General features: G+C 35.1%; 1 long non-coding RNA gene across 1 annotated transcript; it reads right to left on the reverse strand.

The window, feature by feature from the left end:
- Positions 1–3063: 3063 nt before the first annotated feature.
- Positions 3064–16352, reverse strand: LOC145824667 (uncharacterized). The gene is made up of 2 exons (XR_014366612.1): positions 15813–16352; positions 3064–3266 (listed from the first exon to the last, which is right to left on the reverse strand). It is a non-coding gene; the product is annotated as an uncharacterized LOC145824667 (long non-coding RNA).
- Positions 16353–20571: the final 4219 nt, after the last annotated feature.

Below are 20571 nucleotides of genomic sequence, written 5' to 3' on the forward strand. Positions count from 1 at the left end.
GTCTAGTTTTGCTGCTTTGCTTCAATTCCTTTCACTTGTATTTTTTTTTATAATAATTTTATAATTCAACATCTAGCCTAATAGTTCAACTAATTCAGGACATAAGTCCAGCTGTCCGATTAGAGATGGCAATGGATAACTTACCTTGTAAGTATCCATGGAGATCTGACTAAGATACATGGGTTTTCACCTTTTTCCTTACCATCGTGTCAAGTAAATGGTGTTCTTTAAGTCTTCATCGGGGATGGGTCGGGGATGGGTACCCGCTCATTTCCCCATATGGTTACTCTCTCTCAATAATTTATGGAACCAAGGAAGACTTCTCTTCCATCCTATTTTGAGCATACAAAAAAGCCTTCTCTTTTGTAATCGAATCTATAAAATCCTAATTTATCGTTGTGATTAATTTAATTGACTAATATAAATAATCTTTATCGATTGTCAAATCAATTATTGTTGCATTTATATAATAGTACCATTTTTCTAATTTTCTATATTCCACTGTTTGATTGATTTTCGTGGCTTTGATCGCCATTTGTGTCCCAATCGAGAGCTCACTGCTTTTATATTTCTTGTTTTCTATTTAATGGTGCTAGGTTCTGAATGTACCAACAAAAGACTTTTTTTTTTTCTTTTTTTTTTTAGTTCCATTGTTGTTCTACTTCAATAATTGGTTGAATGGATACATATATATACGTGTATGTATATATTTGTATTTACAATTGAATTTGTTGTGTGTGCACGTGTCTTTTTTTTTATTTTTTTTATTTTGGCTTTGCTGGTTTTGCAACTACTAAATCTCTTCTGTGTATTTCATACCAAATGTGAATTTGCTTTCAATTGTGCTTCTAACATTGCCTTTCTTCATTTTGATATACCGGTTTGTCCTAACAAAGACTAGCTTGTTTCAAAGTAAAATGTTAAACAAAAAGCAAATGAAACATTTTTAAGTATCATTATTTATTATCAATCCAGAAATCAATTTTTTATTTTTTTTTTAATTTTTTTGGGTTCTATTTTAAAATTCTAGAACTTTTTAAAGTTTGTTTTTCCTGTTATAAGCTTTGTTTTGTTTCGAGTTATGCCTAGGCTTTATTGATGAGAATATGGTTTATTTATATATTTTTTTTATTATGGTTTACTTTTAAAAATCAATTTTTAATTAATTAACTAATATGTATTTAATTTTGTTGTCGAGCCAAAAAAAATAAAATAAAATTGAATATATATTTAGCTTTGATCGTGAATCTTACATAAAAAATAAAAAATAATAAATAATAAATAATAAAAATAAAAGAAGATGGTCAAGTTGGGTTGGGGAAAATCCAAACCCATTAGGGGATGGGGAGGATAGTCCCCATGGGGGATGGGAAATGGAGAATGGGGAAAAATTATTATAGGGGAATGGAGATGGGGAATTAATATCCGTCTCATTGCCCTCCATTACCATCCCTACGTCCGATATAGATTCCACATTCCCTGATTGAATGATTTGATAGATTAGTTGAGTGGCACAACGGTATTCACCAAACTTAATCTGAAAAGTGGCTAACATCTTATTCAACTCCTACCTAGAGATGAATGGAAAACTCCTTCGAAACTCTTAAGGAGGTATATGAGTAGTAGGTCATGCCATCTTTAATACCCCAAGTACATTTATGCGAGTCATGAACAAGATTTTTCGCCCTTTCATTGGCGAGTTCATTGTAGTATATTTCGATGATATTTTAATTTATAGCCCTAATGTTTTTTTTTTTTTGGGGTGAATATAGCCCTAATGTTGAAATACATCTCAACATATTCAAAAGGCCTTTACACTTTTGCCGACTAAAAATTTAGTTGGTAAAAGTTTATTTTTAGTCAGTCAAAATCTTCTTCGACTAATTTTTTTAGTTGCCACTTTGGTAGCAAATACATAGTCGGCAAAAGTAATTTGAAACTAAAAAATTCTTTAGTCGGGAAAAAGAACATATTTGCCAATTAAACGTTTGGTCATTGAACACATAACTACCGTAACTAAACCATTTTGTAGCTAAAAATGTTAGTCACCAAAAGTACTATTTTTCCGACCAAATACACCAATTGTACCATTCCCCCACCAAAAATGTTAGTCGCCAAATGTAATGTTTACACGACTAAAACTTTAGTTGACAATAAGCCCATTCGCCGACCAAAAACTTTGGTTGCCAAAATTAATGATTTTACCGATAAATTATTTAGTAGCCAAATGTAACCTTTTGCCTACCAACATTATGGTCGGCAAATGTGAGAGGTGAAACACTGACTAACAACTTTAGTCGGCAAAAGTATTAGCTATTTTTTCCGACCAATCACTTAGTCACCAATTCAATTCTTTTTGTTTATCAAAATACAAGTAAACCATTATTTTAATATATACCATTTGACCTAGATGACATAAATGGGAAATTTAATCAAAACCCCTCCATTGGAACCTTATTGAGTGAAAAGGACAACCCAATTTATTTTGTTTCATAAACCCCCTAAGGAGGAGGCACATAATTGAACAAGGACAATGTAAAATATCCTTCTTTTTTTTTTGTTCGACAATATTGACAGAGTAACATGCTACTATTAAAGAATGTAACATGTTTTTGTTTAGATCAACTTCAACATTAATATTGATTTATTTTTTAAAGAATTTCATAGTCAATACAAATCTTGTTTGATAGATCTTGATGAGAGGATTCTAAAAATACTAATTTTATTAAAAATCGACATTTAGATCAAAGTTATATTATTTTAAAGTTTAATATTTCAATGATAGTGGTATGTGTTGGACTTTCCCAAAAAAAAAAAAATTGTACTTTATCTTAATGCATTAAGTTTTATTATAAGAAACTTTGACCAAATCTCCCATAAATAATCCATCCAATCCATTCAATATAACTTGTAATAATCAACAATCATTCAAACAAATAAAATACATAAATCATAAACATTCAACAAAATACATAAATCATCCAATATTCCTTAACCTGTTTAATTAAAGTAATCAAATATTTTAAGTTTTCATCCAGAAGTAATTCCAAACTACATAATCGTCCAATCTAAAATGTCATGTAATCTATATAATCATCAAATATTCACATCCATCTAGCATAAAAATTTAAAACGTAACAAGTACTTGTTATTATGTTTTTAATTTTTGTCCATACACATCTATCCAAAAACATATAATCCTTTAAAAAATGTAACAAATGCCAACTAGTGTTGTACAATTCAGCTCCATGCATGAGTTCATCCATCTGTACAAAAGAAAAAGAAAAAAAAAACCAGGTAATTTAAGCAGAAAATATTTGTTAGGGTGTTAATATGAAGCATCTTAATAACAAATGACAACACAGTGAATCTTGTGTAGGCTGAGTATAATTTACGTTGAGCATCCTTGAACAACTTATCAAAGTTCTGCCCATCCACACTCTCAAAACTAGCAAGTAATTCATCCCCTTCAGTTGTGTTTGGTGGGGCTTTTTTGAGCCAACTTATGGCTTCTGGCTTTTAAAAAATTATTTTAGACTGTTTGGTTAAACTTATTTCAAACAGCTTCTGATTCTAACAACTTATTTTAAGTCAAAAAAGTTGATTCGGAAAAGCTGCTTCTGAGAAACTGCTCACTCCTTTGATTATCAGTTTTTACTGTGGACATGTTAATTCATGGTTATCCTCTTAGATTTTTTTTATTTTTTATTTTTTTAAAAATAAAAAAAGACCCAAATGGGCTATAAAATATTATTATTATTTTTTATGAGAAATGTAGACAAATAGTGAATAATAAAAAATAAAAGTTAATTGAAAAAGTTACTTCACAGCTTATTTAACAAACACTACTCAGCAACTTAAATCTATAATCCAACAGTTACACCAAGCAGATTAACAACTTCTGATTAAAGTCATAATCTATAATCTATTAAGCTATAATCTGTAATCTATTTTAACAGCTACACCAAACAGGACCTTCAGCATCCATTGCAAAACCCCTACAAACCTCTTCCGACAAAATAGGCAAATCATTCTCGTCATCCTACCTTCCCCTACAATTTCACTATATATGTCATGGTGACCTTCATTTGGTATGAGAGGTTGAGCCATGGAAACAAGTTCCCCATGGTGCATCTGTAGAGACTCCAATTTTCGTAATTTCTTTTGAAACTCTAACCTTGAGATTATTACAATTTAGACCTCGAATTTTCACCATCTCGCAAATTTAACCTTTGAACTGAAAACGCATCCCGGATGAAACCGTGCAAATCCTAATTGACCCTGGTAGCTTAGTAACCATTCCTAACACTCTCATATTAATTATTGAACTCTCTAATTATAGATTGATCGCTCAAAACCCTAATTTCCGATTTTCATCGTTTTTGTTCAATTACTCGCCTTTTAATTCAAAGCGAAACAACTCAACCGAGTTATTTTTCCTAACACTATTTTTAAAAAATTCAACACTTGAAATAGATATTTTAATTCATAAATTGAGCCCAAAACCCTCACACTTCATTAAAATTGCACATTTGCCTCAAATTCATTGTATTATATATATAATCGTACACTTCATTACAAAAATCTTTTTCCATAAGTACACTATTTTAAGATGAATTTGTACACAAAAATAAAATGAAAAATCCCTCAAAAACCCTAGTCAATTGAAGCACATTGCCATGGAGATTCTTGTGGTGTACCTTGGAAACAAATTTCATGAAAATAAGGAAGAAATTTTGACTTGGAACTAAATTTATGGAACTTTGTCTTGTACTTAATTTCAATATAGTTCTACTTAAGCCTAACCCTAACTAGATCATGTTTTAATACATAATTAGGCTCCCTAATCATCCTACATTCCATTACATTCAAACTAACTCTAAAACTTTTTCATTCCATTGGAACCAAGGGCATTTTAAACAATTCACCACTTTTTTCCTATAAATACACCACCCTCCCCTCGCATTTTTGCACAACTCAAACACATACACACACATAATTCAGCCAAGAAAGGGAGGGAAGAGAAAGAGTGAGTTTTGGGAGGAGAAGGAAGAAAAAGAGAGCAAACTTACACAACACCAACCTTAGGCAAGAAAGTAAGCAACAACACAACCCTCTCTTTTATTTTCTTATTCAAATACATGATATTTGTAACGCCCTCAAAATAAACCCATTATATGTATATCATCAACATGCATTACTTAAAGAAAACAACTTATTCATCAGAGTGTTACTAAATAAACATTACATGAACATCAAATTAAATGCCCTATGGACTTACATCTTTCCAAGCCAACACTTGGATACAAAATAAGAGTTCTAACTCAAATGCCAACAAAGCCCTAGGCTTGATTATTTATCAAATAAAACAAACAACTAAAAATAGTCTTCAAAATCCAAATCCTTCCAAGCTAAGTCCTGGGAGGTAGCTTATCACCTGGACCTGAAAATGATGTTCCCATAAAGGGTGAGCCACAGCCCAGTAGAAATATACTAAACCACATATAAGCAATGAATAAAGCAATAGCATTCAACAGATGGTTAACCAAGATAATCAATTACTTCATTTTACAGTCTCATGACACTATTGTCTAAGATACGTTTTACTTTACAATTTTATCAACATGGCTCAGCACCTGGCCAAACTTACAACAGTGAATTACATATATCATATTCACATCCTTCCAATATCAACAAACAAATGAGACTCAAGCTCAAATCAAAACACTTCATACTTCCAGATTGATACACATTTTAGTGCTGTATCAACAAAACACTTCAATATAAATAAGCACACATAAAAGTGATGCTAATGGAGTCCATCCCCTATCTCCTCCCAAACAAAATCCGGTTTAGAGGTCCATCCCCTATCTTCCCCTAAACCGTGGAGTACATCCCCTATCTCCTCCCACACAAAAACAATGTATGCAAATGCAATGCTCAATCAATACACGTATTTTCTGTATCAACGCAATAGTCAAAATTAATGACTTAACCAATGTGATTAGTTTCAGTTATTCCTAATCCACATGCAATGTCTACAACAATCACGACTATCCTCCACCGATATCCCAAAACAGTTATTTCTAAACTGAAAATAACTATACAATTCAATAGACAAATGATTCAAATTATCAAACTACGCCATTTAATCAATGAATTCCCCAATTCCATGAATTTAACCATCTTTTCCCAATTCCATGAATTAATTATACAAATTAATTTAATAATACAACTAGGGTTTTTCCCAAAATTTACCAAAGTATCCCCAACATATCAAAATACCAAAACTAAGAACAAAACCTATAAAATGGAGTAGGAAATCCCTACCTCGAAGAAAACAACCCAAATGGTGAAGACAGAGATGAGTGCCCAGATACTAATGTGCTCCAAATCGCCAAATGTTCAGTTTAAATGAAAGCCCTCGACTCCCTCTATATTTTTAATAAAGCAACTAGGGTAGAAACGCTCTCTAAATAGATCAAATCTAAGAAAGAAGGTGAGTAGGGAGAGAGAGAAGCCGGACCTAGGGTTTGGAATCAAAAGAAAATGAAAAAGACTGATCAAAACCCGCTGCTATGAATATATACTGGACAGGCTCGCTCGAGCGAAGACATGGTCGCTCGAGCGACCAGACACAGAGAAGCAACGCTCGAGCCAAGGAAGCCTTGCTCGAGCCAACAACCCAAAAGCTCGCTCGAGCGAAAGAAAACTCGATCGAGCGAAGAACCCAAACCCTCAGGTCTGTCACCCGACTCACGCTCGAGCGAAGAAACCATCGCTCGAGCGAAGAACGGACTAACTCGCTCGAGCGAAGAAAATCTCGCTCGAGCCAAGAATGCACAGCTACAGGTCCATACTGGACGCCACCTCTCGCTCGAGCGACCAACTCCTCGCTCGAGCGAAGAACCAAAAACCTGGACAGCAGCACTTGGTTTCTAAACCCAACCAACCTGAAACAAACCTGCCCAACACATCCTATAATTCCAAATGAGAAAATAAGGGACAACAACAACAATTATACAATGACAAAATCTACGGAACCTAAGTCCGGATACAATTAACAAATGGGAAAAGACCGGGGTCGCTATAATATTTGAAGCTTTATTAATGTCAGACGTGTATATATGGTGTTCATGTGTTTAAATAAGAAGAGTTGAGCCTTAATTGTCACCTTGCATGAATTCTTCCTTAAAATGAAACAAGGTTATCTTTTTCTATCCATTTCTCACATTATTTCCAAAAGCATACCTTCATTCTAAAAATCTAAGTTATTTATATATTATATAGCATGTTTCATAATAAGAGAAGTGGAAAATTACTCATGGTTTCTCCCTTTATCAATTACTCTTCTTATTTCAAATTTGTGCAAGAAAGACCGGTATTTTCAGCTCATTTTCAAAAAATATAGAAAAATGCAGAAAAATCCTCTTGACCTCATTTTTGTATCAAAACTATCCTTAAAGTGTTATCCTTCAATTAAAAATGATTTTATCAAAAAAGAGTGACTGGTTTGAGAGAAAATCTAATTTTTGTAACAATTGACGAATTTGGATAGTGTTGTCCTATTTCCGAAAGATGATTTAGAAACCAGATAAAATTATCTACAAACGATAGAAAGTCCGAGTTAGGGAAAAATCTGGAAATGTCTCTTAGACTGTGATCTTTAAAGTGTATCTAATTTGAAAATTTATGTTTATTGATGATTTCATACTTTTAATTTTATGAATGTGATTCTTATCTCTTGTTTGAGCTATAGTATGATATTTACATTGTTGTGCCTATATTTCTTTACTATGGTGCTTTGATGATGCACATACTTATATAAGAATTATTGTCTCAATAGTTTGTTCCAACCTTCACTTAAAATATCTAACTTAAGGAGAGACTAAATGAGGTGATATTGGGTTTTCAATCATTTGAATAATGATGAGATGATAATGTGTTAGATGGATTGATGGGACATGTTCCCAAATTAAAAGATAAGTCTTGCGTAAGTGGTTGTTTCGAAACCCTTGAATGGATTAGTTATATTCGGACCCTAAGTACTTATAACGGATGGGTAAGGGCCTTAATTTTTCGGCCTCTTTTAAGGTCTTCGGTTAGTGCTATGCAGTACATAACCATTATAGGCATATGGGGTAAGGTCTGCAAAGTAACAAAAGAGAGGGTATACTAAATAATCTGAATCCAATTCTTGTAGTTGGGAGGATGAAATCTCTTTGGGAGATTTCTAGATTACTAACATCTAACCTTGTAATCCTTTGTTATTGACTTGAATATCATGTTTATTACTCGTTTGTTATAATTACGATTGTGTATTAGATTGGAAAAAACGGAAGAGGTGTGTGTGCGTTTACTGGACATTCCAAGCTCGGGATGTTTCATGCCAAGTGTTAATGAATACTAAACAGATGACAACGAAGCATAAACATTTGAAGACATAAAGCTATCCTAGAAGAACTAGGAATTAGTAATCATGTTTTGGGATTTTAAGTGTTAAAACTCTTATCGTAATTAAGATAAGATCTTGTAACTATTATTTTACTTATATATACATATATCTTTTGTAAACTTATCCTTATCCTTCAATCAATTTATGTAGACTTTGAATTAATACCTTGTTAAGATCTGTCACAAATATAGTTTTGCTATCTAAGGACATTGGACTTTGAAAGGAGTCTATATTGACTCCTTCGATCTTTCTTGGGATCTTACTTGATTATTGACCAAATGGCTCGTTAGTGACGTTTTCTAGACTTGTAACCTCAGAAAAATCATGTATTTATTCGTTAATATGTTCCCTAATGTTCTCGATTTTTGGGGTGTCTGATACTCCATCCAACCCTTTTCTATTTGGGCCATCTGAAAGGTTAAAGACAACTATAACGCCCTGAAAAGAACCATCCCAGATCTTGTTTCCCCAAGACTTTCCATCACACAACACATACAAAATAGAAGCATACATAATAACCAGATTATAACATTCTTTACATTTCTTTCCCTTTGAACTATCTCCCAAAGATTTACAATGTCATCTTCTTACATACATAACACAACAAAACAGTTCAAAAAGTGAGAAACATCTACAACAATTAAATCCCAGGCCTACTTCCTTTCAAGATGTGTCCCATAGTACAACAACTTCAACACAAATATACAATTACAAAACAGTTCAAAGACCCAAGACCAATAGGGTTTCAAAAGAATTGTATCCTGGTTCTAAAAAGGTTTCTCCACATCAAAATCATCCCCTGGTAGGCATTTCATCTTCTTTTCCTGAAATTTGTTGACTTTGGAGTGAGCATAAACTCAATAGGTGATGAATTTAACAAGTTATATAGCCAATTGAATAACCCATGACCATGCAATGCAACATTTGAAATACATAAATGAAGTAGCATATAAGCATCTAGGTATATGAGTGAAAATATGCAATGCATGAAATTGTTCCATCTTTTCACAATATCCTCAGGTGGTAAACATACTATGACGTCGAAAATAAGAGCCAAAATTCAAAGCATACATATATAGATATAGATTTGCATACTGAAAATAGTCCCACATTTGCCGACTCCAGAAACGGCAGGACGATGGGCATCCAAAAACATTTTCCCTTCCACATTTGTCGGCTCCATAAATGGCGAGGAAGTGGACACCAAAACCATGTTTTTCCACATATGGCAGCTCCAGAAACGGCGGGCTTGTGGACACCCAAAAACATTTTTCCACATTTGTCCGGCGATATGCGCAGACAGGGAAATTGGGCACCTTAACTCCCCACGTGGGTACCAATTACATTACACAACTCAAACCCAGCCCGACTCACTACCCAAACACATAGATTATTTACCACCTTTCGTTTTTCAACAAACATCCTCATCATAATGTTAAGAGATATATGAAATGCATATAATGTATGAATTTGCAAAGCTTTAATTTTCCCTAAGATGGTTTCAAATCATAGAAATTTCATACTTCCCACATCATCATTGAAGGACGCCTCATTACCAATCCTTATTGACTGAAGGTGCATATAGAGAAGCTTCTAGTCCTACATTTCAACCTTAAAGTCATGTAAATACATTCAATTTCATGTTTTTGAAAACAATAGAGCAAAACCCCTCTTTATTGAGCAAGTCTCAAAACTAGGGTTTATGAAAGAATTTGGGGTTTTCTCTATTACAAAAATTAGGGGTTAATTTACACCATCAACTACAATAATCATCATTAATAACCATAATTTCAACCATAATCACAAAGTATTTTCCACCTATTTCCAAATCATTTACTAACAACACAATCCATACATATATACATACATATAGATATATATATATATATATACTACATGAATAACAATGAAATTATCACATAAGTCGTTCAAATTGAAGATATATCGAGTTAAAGACACCCCTACCTCGAAATTGGAAGCTAGAGTTGCAAATCACACTTAAGACATTGATGAACTTGCGAAACAATCGGTAGAAATGTCTATCTAAGCTTCCTTTCAACTTTCCTTGGAAGATTTGAGTGGATCTTGGGTTGAGATTAGAGAAATCTAGGGTTTATGGACTAGGGTTTTCGGAAAAGTAAGGTTAGAGAGAGAGAGAGTATGAAAAGTGGAATGAAAATGAGTAAAGGTCGACTTTTTAAAATCTGTTGTCCTGATAGACCGCTCGAGCACAACTTCTTTCGCTCGAACAAACAACACAATTACAAAGGAATCGCTCGAGCGATCATTCCACCGCTCGAGCAAAAAATGAGAAGTTCCAGAAGTTTTGTAAAACTACAGTGAAATTTCTGGGAGTATAAATTCTAAGCTCGAGTGACAACTTCACCGCTCGAGCGGTCCCGTCTACAAAACAGCCAACTACTAGGAGCTGAAGATCTCCGCTCGAAAAACCAAATGACTGCTCGAGCGGTCTGAAAAACTCAACTGTCACAACAACCATAACATTAATTAATCTACAAAATATTAAAAAAAAAGTGTTAGAAACTACAAAATATAAGGCTTATATTATAAAGAAGACTATACAATTTATGAATATCGATGAGCTGTATGTTAGGACTAGAATGTTAAAAAATTCATCCACACTTAGAAATTATTAAGAAGCAATAGGAGATGTGTTTATAACCCTAAGTTTTCCAAAAATATAAACTTGTAATTTGTAATAAACTACCCTAAACATTCTTAACGTTTATTTTGTAGGTGAAAAAAGCATGGGCTTTTTTGGTGATTTTATAGCCTGGTTTTATGACCCTAAAAAAAGGGCAAGAAGAGGGTTTCATTTGCAATCTGCTTTCGCTTTACAAATTCACAACACAATGAAGAATCCTATTAAAAAAAGGATCAAACAATAACTATATGCAAGTTATTTAGAAAAAGGATCAAACTATGTTAATAATATGCAAAGCAGCAGCAGTTTGCAAGATGCACATTAGTCTCAATTTACATCGCTCATCAACCTCTAGTGCACCAAATGCCATCCTTCAAAATAGAGAACAAACCAAACTGGGAGCCTTATTGGTGACAAATCTTTTTTAATGCATGCTAAATCTATTGTCTATATACCTAGGGTTATTCTGCATAGACATGGTTACTAATACCATTCCCTTGATAATTCTTTCCATATTCAATGTCATATTAATCTGCTTGATCCAAAACAGAGCCGTAATATAATATAGCAATCCTTTGTGCTCTTTCTTGTCTTCCTTGATACCACACCACACCAATTATATTTGTTATTCATTGGTTTCAGCTTTCAATCCAAGACTAACACACACATACATACAAGTCATCAAATGGATCCAAGACTAAAGAGTTGATGAAAAAAATTTACTTAAAAAAAAAAAAAAAGTGTAAAAAAAATTACTTTATTTAGCTTATTTTTTCTTTCTTTCTTTCTTTCTTTCTTTCTTTCTTTTTTATATATCTTTGTAGGTTAGACAGACAGAAAAAAAATTATAAGAAACAAAAAAAAAGTGACATAAATGTAGAATAAATTCACTAAATTAAAGAGAAAAAAATATGACTTTTTTAATTGATCCCAAACTTAATCCACTAGGCCAATGACCAACCCCAATAACTTTTGTTTGTGTTTAATTCTAGCTAAACTGGTTGACAACCCTATATATCCCCATGTACCAATAAGAATCCCATCCACCCAAAATCACCAACAACAAAATTTCAACATTGGTTAAACACGAAATAACTTTTTTTTCTTTTTCTTTTTTCTCAGCAAAAGGAGAAATTATATTAAGAGAAATTTAGGCAAAATCGTTCTATTAGACCCTTGTTTAGTGAAAATAACAACTCAATTTATTTTAATTCATAAACCCCCTAGGGAGGAGATGCGTAATTGAGTAACCACAAAGCAAAATATCTTTTTTTCTTGGACAATATTGCCAAAGTAACATGTTACTGTGAACCAGAGTAACATGTTACTGTGAGACAGAATAACAGGTTACTGTCAAACAGAGTAATATGTTACTATTTATATCAATTTCAACGGTAATAATTTTTTTTTTCCTTAAGAATTTCATTTTCAACATGGATTTTAGTTGATAGATCTTGATGAGAAAATTTTAAAAATAATAATTTTATTAAAAACCGACATCTAAATCAAAAGTTATATTATTTTAAAATGTTGTTTGGAGTGTCCTAAATAAGTGCACTTTTTGTCTTTTTGGACTAAAAAATTGAGGAAAAAAATATGGATGTTTGGGTTAATTTTTTGACTTTTTATGGAAAAATGTGTATTAAAAATTGTATAAATTAGTGTGTAGAGGAAAATTAGGATTGGGAGTTATGCGGTCATAATTTTTTACTTTTGGTGAATAGTGATAACTTTTTAACCTTTTGAGTAACTTTTTGACTTTTTGGCTTCTTGGCTTTTTGGCAACTTGCCAAACTTGGCCTTAATATTTTGATAATAGTGATATGTGTTAGACTTTTTAAAGAAAACTTTTTAAATTTATCCTTAATGCATTAAAATTTTAAATTTTATTATGAGAGAATTTTGAGCAAATCCACCTATTAATAATAAGAACAATACAATAGATAGGCTAAGGGATGAAACTGCATCATTGTCAAAACCTCACATCCCAACTATGTACCCAAGGCTAAGACCAATCATGCGGATTCCCATAGCAACAGCAGATTGGAAAGGATCAATACAAAGATACAGTAGCCAAACAGGCTCCACCTAAAACCAACAACTCACCAAAGCAGAGTGCTATTCAGCCACCATTTCTAACACATAATTGAACTTGCTGAATATTGAAGATGAGATCATTGACAGAGAAAGCTACAGGAGTTGGGGAAGACCTAATCCACATGGCAATTCTCATTTTAACTAATTAACACAAAATAACTTATTTCAGTATTTATTCTATTATATGAAATTTACATCCCAGTGAAGCTTATCAAAAAAAAAAAAAATTCTCAAATTGCTCTATAACTATCTCACTTTTTTCATTTCAAATTTCAAATTTTTATAACTTCTTTAATCTTTCTCTTCATTGACACTTTTTTTGTCATTCAGTAAAAATGCGATTGATGAATTTTCATAACATACTCATCAAGTGCTGTAATTTATATAATCAATTGAATTGTATCATATTGTCTCCTCTTAACACATATCCATGGACAAGGTGTAGAACTATATATTGCTTTTAACTGTTAATATTCCCTTTTTTAGTTCATTCAAAGAAGAGTGGAACCTAAGAAGCATGGAGACTTCTAAGGTGAGTCCATGTCGAACACATGTTGGACACTAATTCTTGTTGGATTCTCCCTGATGTGTTGGACACACATTCAAACGTATCCTATTCCGTTTTAAATATTTTTAGAACTAGACACACTTCAAACACTAGAAAACACACAAAAAACACAATTCAAGTTCGAAAAAATTATTTTAGGACTTAGCGATAAAATAAAAATAATATAGATTTATACCTTATTAATCAGTCTTCCTATATACTTGAATTCTTAAACCCAAAAGCTTTCAACTTGTTTATAATGAAAGCTTTATAAAATAGATATTAGAACTTTTGTTGTTCACAAGTCTTTTGCAGTATGTTAGTTGCAGAAAATGATTTATTATTATTTTGATATAAAAAAATATATTTGTAATGTAAAAATTATGAATAAATTATTATTTTCAAGTACACATCTAAAAATATATATTTATTTGTTGGTGTGTCATTACCGTGTTATGTCCTAGATTGTTTTGAAATAAAAAATAAAAAAATTCCATGTGTCGTGTCATGTGTCCGTATCCATGCTTCTCAAAAGTGGTACACTATCAAAGACAAGACTCAGCAATATGCAAATGAATCATTACCCCCACTAAGAAATGTAGTCAAGCCCCACAAGCCCAGTTTGTGTACATGAAACTCAAGTCAACTGAGTTTCATCTATAATGTTCATGGTCAACAGTTGAATTAAACAACAAACCTCCCCCATCACTCTAGATGCATTTATTACCAAACAGGGAAAAACTACCTAGAGGTTCAATTAACAAAGCTGACATAGGAGAAGGTTGCAAATTTCTAAGGTATACTAGGTATACTCATAATAATACAGAAGCAAGTCTTGGTAATCTAGGTACTTGCATGTAAGAGTTTTAAAGCTACATTATCAAAAAGTTTGCTGCACCACATTTTATTATATCTTCCCTTCCTGCTTTTTTTTTTTTTTTTTTTGGTCTTCCCGCTTCGACTTTTGCAGACCAAATTTTGATTTTAGTCAAATGACGCTTGGATATCTATGTATTAACTTGTTCGAAAGGACAAAAAATTAAATAAATAACATACCTTTTCAATTTGGTTTCCACTTGGTCAATATACCCAGAGCACTAGTACCAAGTTAAGACAACCCCACTACACTAGTTTACCATTTCTATATGCTGTTGGAAACTATCAGCAGCTAATTTTGCTGAAGTAGACACTGGAAATTCATATTCAAAGTCTGATCTGAACCAAACCAAATCCTGTCCTAGTTTAAATCATGGCCTGAATATGTTCTAGTTTTTACTAAAAACCAGAAGTCCCAAATATGTTGGTGAGACTTCTGCATGGTAGATTTTGTTGGTTCTTACGAAGTAAAAATGAGCTTTCACAGCATAAATCACCTAAAACTCAAACACTCACAACTCATTCATTTGGACACGATAGAGATTCAAACCTCTGCCTCCAACATCACTAACCTGTAATTCCTTTTTATACAGATTCCCAGAATATCAACTTACCCAATTCATTGTTTGCAGTTAAACTCTACAAATCCATAGCATGCTTGGAACAATACCAGCATATACTAATTATACACTACTAGATGAATACATCCTTTAGTGTTAGGAATTAATTCTTCTGCTCATGCACACTTTACCATTATCATAAATTATTCAGATGCTAATCATAAGATGGCAGAGTGCATAGACTGATGCAATTTCTGGTCACATAACAAAGAATAAATAAATAAGGAAGAAGATATCAATAAAAGAAACTACATAATGCTAAGAATTCACCATTCTAGCATTCAATCAATTTAAATTCCCAAACAAAAGTTCCAATTATTCAATCTAGACCAATTTCTATCAATAATCAAAAGAAAATAAAATGCCCAAGACATTTTTTTTATTCCCAATAAAAAGAATTCAATTCAAATTCCCAAACAAAAGTTCCAATTATTCAATCCAAACCAATTTCTATCAATAATCAAAAGAAAATCAAATACCCAATAAATTTTAGTAAATTTTTTTCGGAATCAATTGATAAATTCCACAACAAGAAAGGATTGGATATCAGACCTTCTCGTTCAAGGAATTACACTTGGACTGTACAAAGCCATCGGCATCGAAATTATTGGACTTGAAGACGTTGAGATTTTCCTCGAGCTTATTGCCCGAGTTCATAGGGTTGTTGCTCTTCGCTGCAGTGTTATTCAGTACCCTTGACCGAGACGACTTCGCTGAAGCCATTAAAACTGTATACGATTTCTCAGCTCAAATCAGATCAGATCAACAACAAATCAAGCGAAATTTAGGGCTTTGATTTGGGAACAAACAAGAAATCGAAAGAAAATGATTGGCTTAGATCAAAGGGAGAGAATGGATTGCGAAAATTGAAGAAGGAAGAAGAGACAATAATTGAAGCCATGGCGGAACTCGAAGAAATGGGTCAGCGAAGCCATGACGGCAAGATGAGAGGTGGTCAGCGGCGTCGCGATGGCGGTGGTGGCAAGAGGAGAGAGACGAAAGCTAGAGGAGAGGCAGAGGACACTGACTCTGTGAGAGAGAGAGAGAGAGAGAGAGAGAGCGAGTAGCGTATGAGAAAGAAAAGTTTCGAGGGGAGAGAGAGAGAGCAGTGAGTTTATGGGCGGGAAAACAAATGATGTAATCCGTTAATCGGCGACGTCGCCAATTAATTTTACTTAAAATTTGAAATGCTTTTCTCTAAATATTTTAATTTTTTGGCTATTAAAATTTTTTTTAATTGTTAAAAATAAATTTTTAGTGACTAAATTTTTTGTCGCCAAAAATAAAAAATAAATTTTTATTTTTTATTTGGCAATTAAAAAAATTTAGTAGCCAAAACTAATGATATAGCAACTAAAATATTTTTTAGTCGCTAAAAATAAATTTTTTACAACCATACTTTTAATGGCCAAAAATAAAAAGTAAATTTTTATTTTTGTTTTTTACAGCCAACTAAAATATTTTTTATGTCTCATCATCTATTAATATACTAATTAGTACATTAATTAATATATATAGCATTATTCTTCTTGTTTTCATGTTCGTGTTCGGTTTCTTTGTATGATGGTGTGTGAGGAGAGACGGAGGGAGAACCAAGCTAAATTTAAAAATCATCTATCCAGTTTTACTAATTTGGTGATTAGAAATATTGTTGAGAGCTTATAAAATGTTGGAAAATTCTATGGTATATGCACCCTTCATTATGATTTTTATGTCTTTAATTACAACTTGTAGTGTTGTTAGCTGTGACACATTGCGATATTAGTTATGATAAAATTTTAGTTGTAATTCAAGAGTTATTCAGTTATATCTTATGTTATGTTTCATTTTTTATTTTATTTTTTTTAGTTATGACTATATCATATAATTGAATTATGACATTTATGATAATCAGACCCATAAATGTCATAACTTACATATGTACTATAGCATTTGGTAACATAATGAAACATATATTTCAAAATGGTTAGAAAAGTTTAATAACATATTTCTGGACGGGGGCAAAATATCCTCTGCTTTCCGTACTCCTTGTACATCAAGCTTCTCTTGACGGCGTCTACCTGGTAACAAAGAAACGGTGAGCTGCCCGGCGGTGGTGTGCCAGATAGACCCTCTGACGATCAAGTCAGTCCACTTGAGGAAAGAGAAGACAGATAGAGAGAGATTATTTTCTTTTGGGGGAGAGGTCGCATACCTCTAACGTTCGTCCTCCTCCCTATTTTAAGGCTGGCCATGTAGCCTCAAGATTATGCGCGCATTACCTCTGCTGTCCTTCCCAAGACAGGTGGCAGTGCTCGCCTCTCACCACCTTACGCGTGTAAAGGCTATAGTCCTCCCACCAGTACACGCAGAACTGTCTAACGGCATTGAGGCATGCGTGGAGCAGATGTCCCCTCCCTCGTGCCATTGGCCCAGGTGGCACACCTGACCGCAGTACCACGACCGGCCTATCTCCCACGAAGAACTATCACTACAGGCACTCAACCGCGCTATGCTCCACCGGACTGCCCCTTGGCAAAGGGACAGAGGGGTGATGCTCATGGGCCGGGCTGGTATTGACCGGTTTATCGTGGCATACCGGTCGCGAGGCATGCCGGCCTCCGTCCGTTCTACCTTTATCCGAGGTTATCTGGAATCTTCCCATCTCGGCTCACCGGTCAGAGACGCGCCATCCCTCACTTGTCCATAGTTTAGCCCGAGCTATCCGTAGCCCGGTCTCGCCACTTGGCTGTGTGCACTGCCGAATGTTTGCTAGTCGCAGCTCGGCCAAGCTTAGTTCACGCCCGGTCAGCCGATCCTTTAGACCGAGCAAAACAGACCCGTCTTATATTTACTCGGCCGTACTAACGGCTCAAATCTCCCCTCTCAATTGCCCCTTAACCCCATCCGACCTGGTCGTGACTGGGGTTACCATCGTGACCGAGCTAACGGATGAGTTGCGCCATCATCAAGCCGAGCATGATTGGGGGCATATCTATCGCCGAGCTGTCTCGTTTGGTCGGCCATTTCCTCCGCAATCTCATCAAAGGTCGTACAGCCGTACTGACAGCCGCGTTTCTAGTGCCGCGTTGGTTCACGTCACTGGGTCGTACAACCAGCAGTTCTGCACGCGCAAAATTCAAACGGCGCAGCCATTTGGGGTTCCTTCCCTCCTCTTTTGTATTCCAACGAAGGGCCTAAAACCCTTCACTTTTCACCTTCTCTTCCATACAAGCCCTGAACCTCCTAAACTTTCGAACCACTGCCATTGCTATTTCTGTGCCACATCCTCCATTTCAGATCCTTTCGAAGGCCACAATCGAGCTCTTGAGGTTGTGTTTACCCTCGCACCTGTCCCCCTGGTAAGTCACACTACCCCCCCTTGCATCTTTTGCTTCTACTTCTCAAGGTTTTTCCATACATGTTCTTCATTTCCGTGTCACTATGCTTCGTATTTTTATTTATTTTTGTTTGTAACCACCAGTGCTCCCTCTCTTTGCTTAGAACCTGCACACCCTAGGGCAAATGAGAACCTTGAGAATAGGAGGGGGCCTCTGAACCCCCTGTTCCTCCCTGGTTCAAACGAGTTCGCCCCACTTCTGGGATGAACAGCTGAAATCTGGGTAGAACCGAGCTAAACGCTCATTTAGATCCATTGGTAGGGCTATAGCCGAGCAAAAACTGGTTTGTGGCTACTTACCAAGGTCTCAACCGAGCCGGATGCTTTAATTAGATTGGCAAATAGGAAGCACCGAGCTGTAACTTTCACTTCAAAGCCTAACCGAGCTGAATACTCCATAAAATTTGCAAATTGGAATGAACCGAGCTAGGAGATCGACCAAGTAATCTAGCCGAGATAGGGGTCAGGCCAGTAAAACACCAAAAATCCTCACTGAGCTATTTCCAATAAGAGCCGTGGAATTTATGCCGCGCTAACCCTTTGCCTCATTTTTTAACAATGCAGAACAAATAGGACCGACCAAGCCAGTCCAGCACTAATTGGTGGAGCTCAGAGTCCGAGCAGACCCACCAACATTTTTGACCGAGATATACACTATATCAAATAAGACTGAGATAGATGTGGAAGTACCGTTATATGGTTAGCTCACCCAGTGCGATGGCCGAGTTTCGCAGGGATTACAACATCCCAGATGACGTCATCTTAGAGCTCGCCAAAAAGGGAGACACCCCTTTGGGAGATCTAGACCGGTGCCCTTTTACGGTCGTGTCAATAGTAGAGGGAGGGCTCCGCTTCCCGGTCCAGCCTTTGATCTGTGAGTTTTTGAGGCAGACAAGGCTTTGCCCGACCCAAGTTTCAAATAACACTTACAAAATAATAAACGGGGTCGCCGAACTGAACCGGAGGCTCGGTCTAAATCTCGATCTAGCTGAAATTTTCCATCAGTATAGTCTTAGTAGAAATAAGAGCGGGTTTTGCTGGTACCTCAAAGTGAAGAAGGGCCGAGCAAAATTGATAGAGGGTAACTGTAGACGTCCCCGAACGCCCCGGGAGGGTGAGTCCCGTTCTGTTCATTTGGGGTCACTACACCTCAGGACTCTCAAATTGTCACGGTTCTAAGTCTGAACCAAAGAGTCCAAATCCGGCAAATCGTTTTGAGAAAAAATATTTTTTTTAAAGAAGTGCCAAACATGGACTGCTTTGCCAGATACAGAGTCGCCACCTAAATATTTTATTTTGGGGAAATTTAGGAAACCCTGACTCGTTTGCCTAAGGCCACGTGTCCGTCATCACCAAAGTTGCCTCGGCTCGGGAACTTGGGTACGATTGGGGAAGGTCACTTCGTGAGCACCCCCGCTCGCCCGATCAAAGATCGGCCTCTACTAACCATGATATCTATTTTTGAAAACATTATGTGTTCTTATTCCGGTTATTAGCCTAGATTACTATGTGATGCGCACAGCATACAAGTATAGACTGGATCGCCTGAATTGGAACAAAACATTTCATGTTTGTTTGTTTGAAAATGGTTTGATGGTGCTACCCGCAAGTAGGCTAAGACGTGGATTTGCCACCCTCAGGTGGGCTTAGAAAACATGATTTTGCCACTATCTAGTGGGCTTAAAACACACAATTGATGAATTGTTCCAATTCAAATAACCCAACCTTCACCCGCAGGCATTCAGGCAGTTTATATCACATAAGCACATAGCCTCATGGTAAGCATGCTATCAAGGCAGTCACTCACACGCATGCAAGGATGCTAAAGCATAAAACTTACCGAGTACTCCAAGCCAAAACAGAAACTACATTAGAAATCATGCATGATCCTAAGTATACAGAAATGCCTAATGCAACACATGCAAAAATGCA

The sequence above is a fragment of the Camellia sinensis genome, chromosome 4 (assembly GCF_055761805.1).
Source record: "Camellia sinensis isolate YWXY chromosome 4, ASM5576180v1, whole genome shotgun sequence".
In the NCBI taxonomy this organism is placed as follows: Eukaryota; Viridiplantae; Streptophyta; class Magnoliopsida; order Ericales; family Theaceae; genus Camellia; species Camellia sinensis.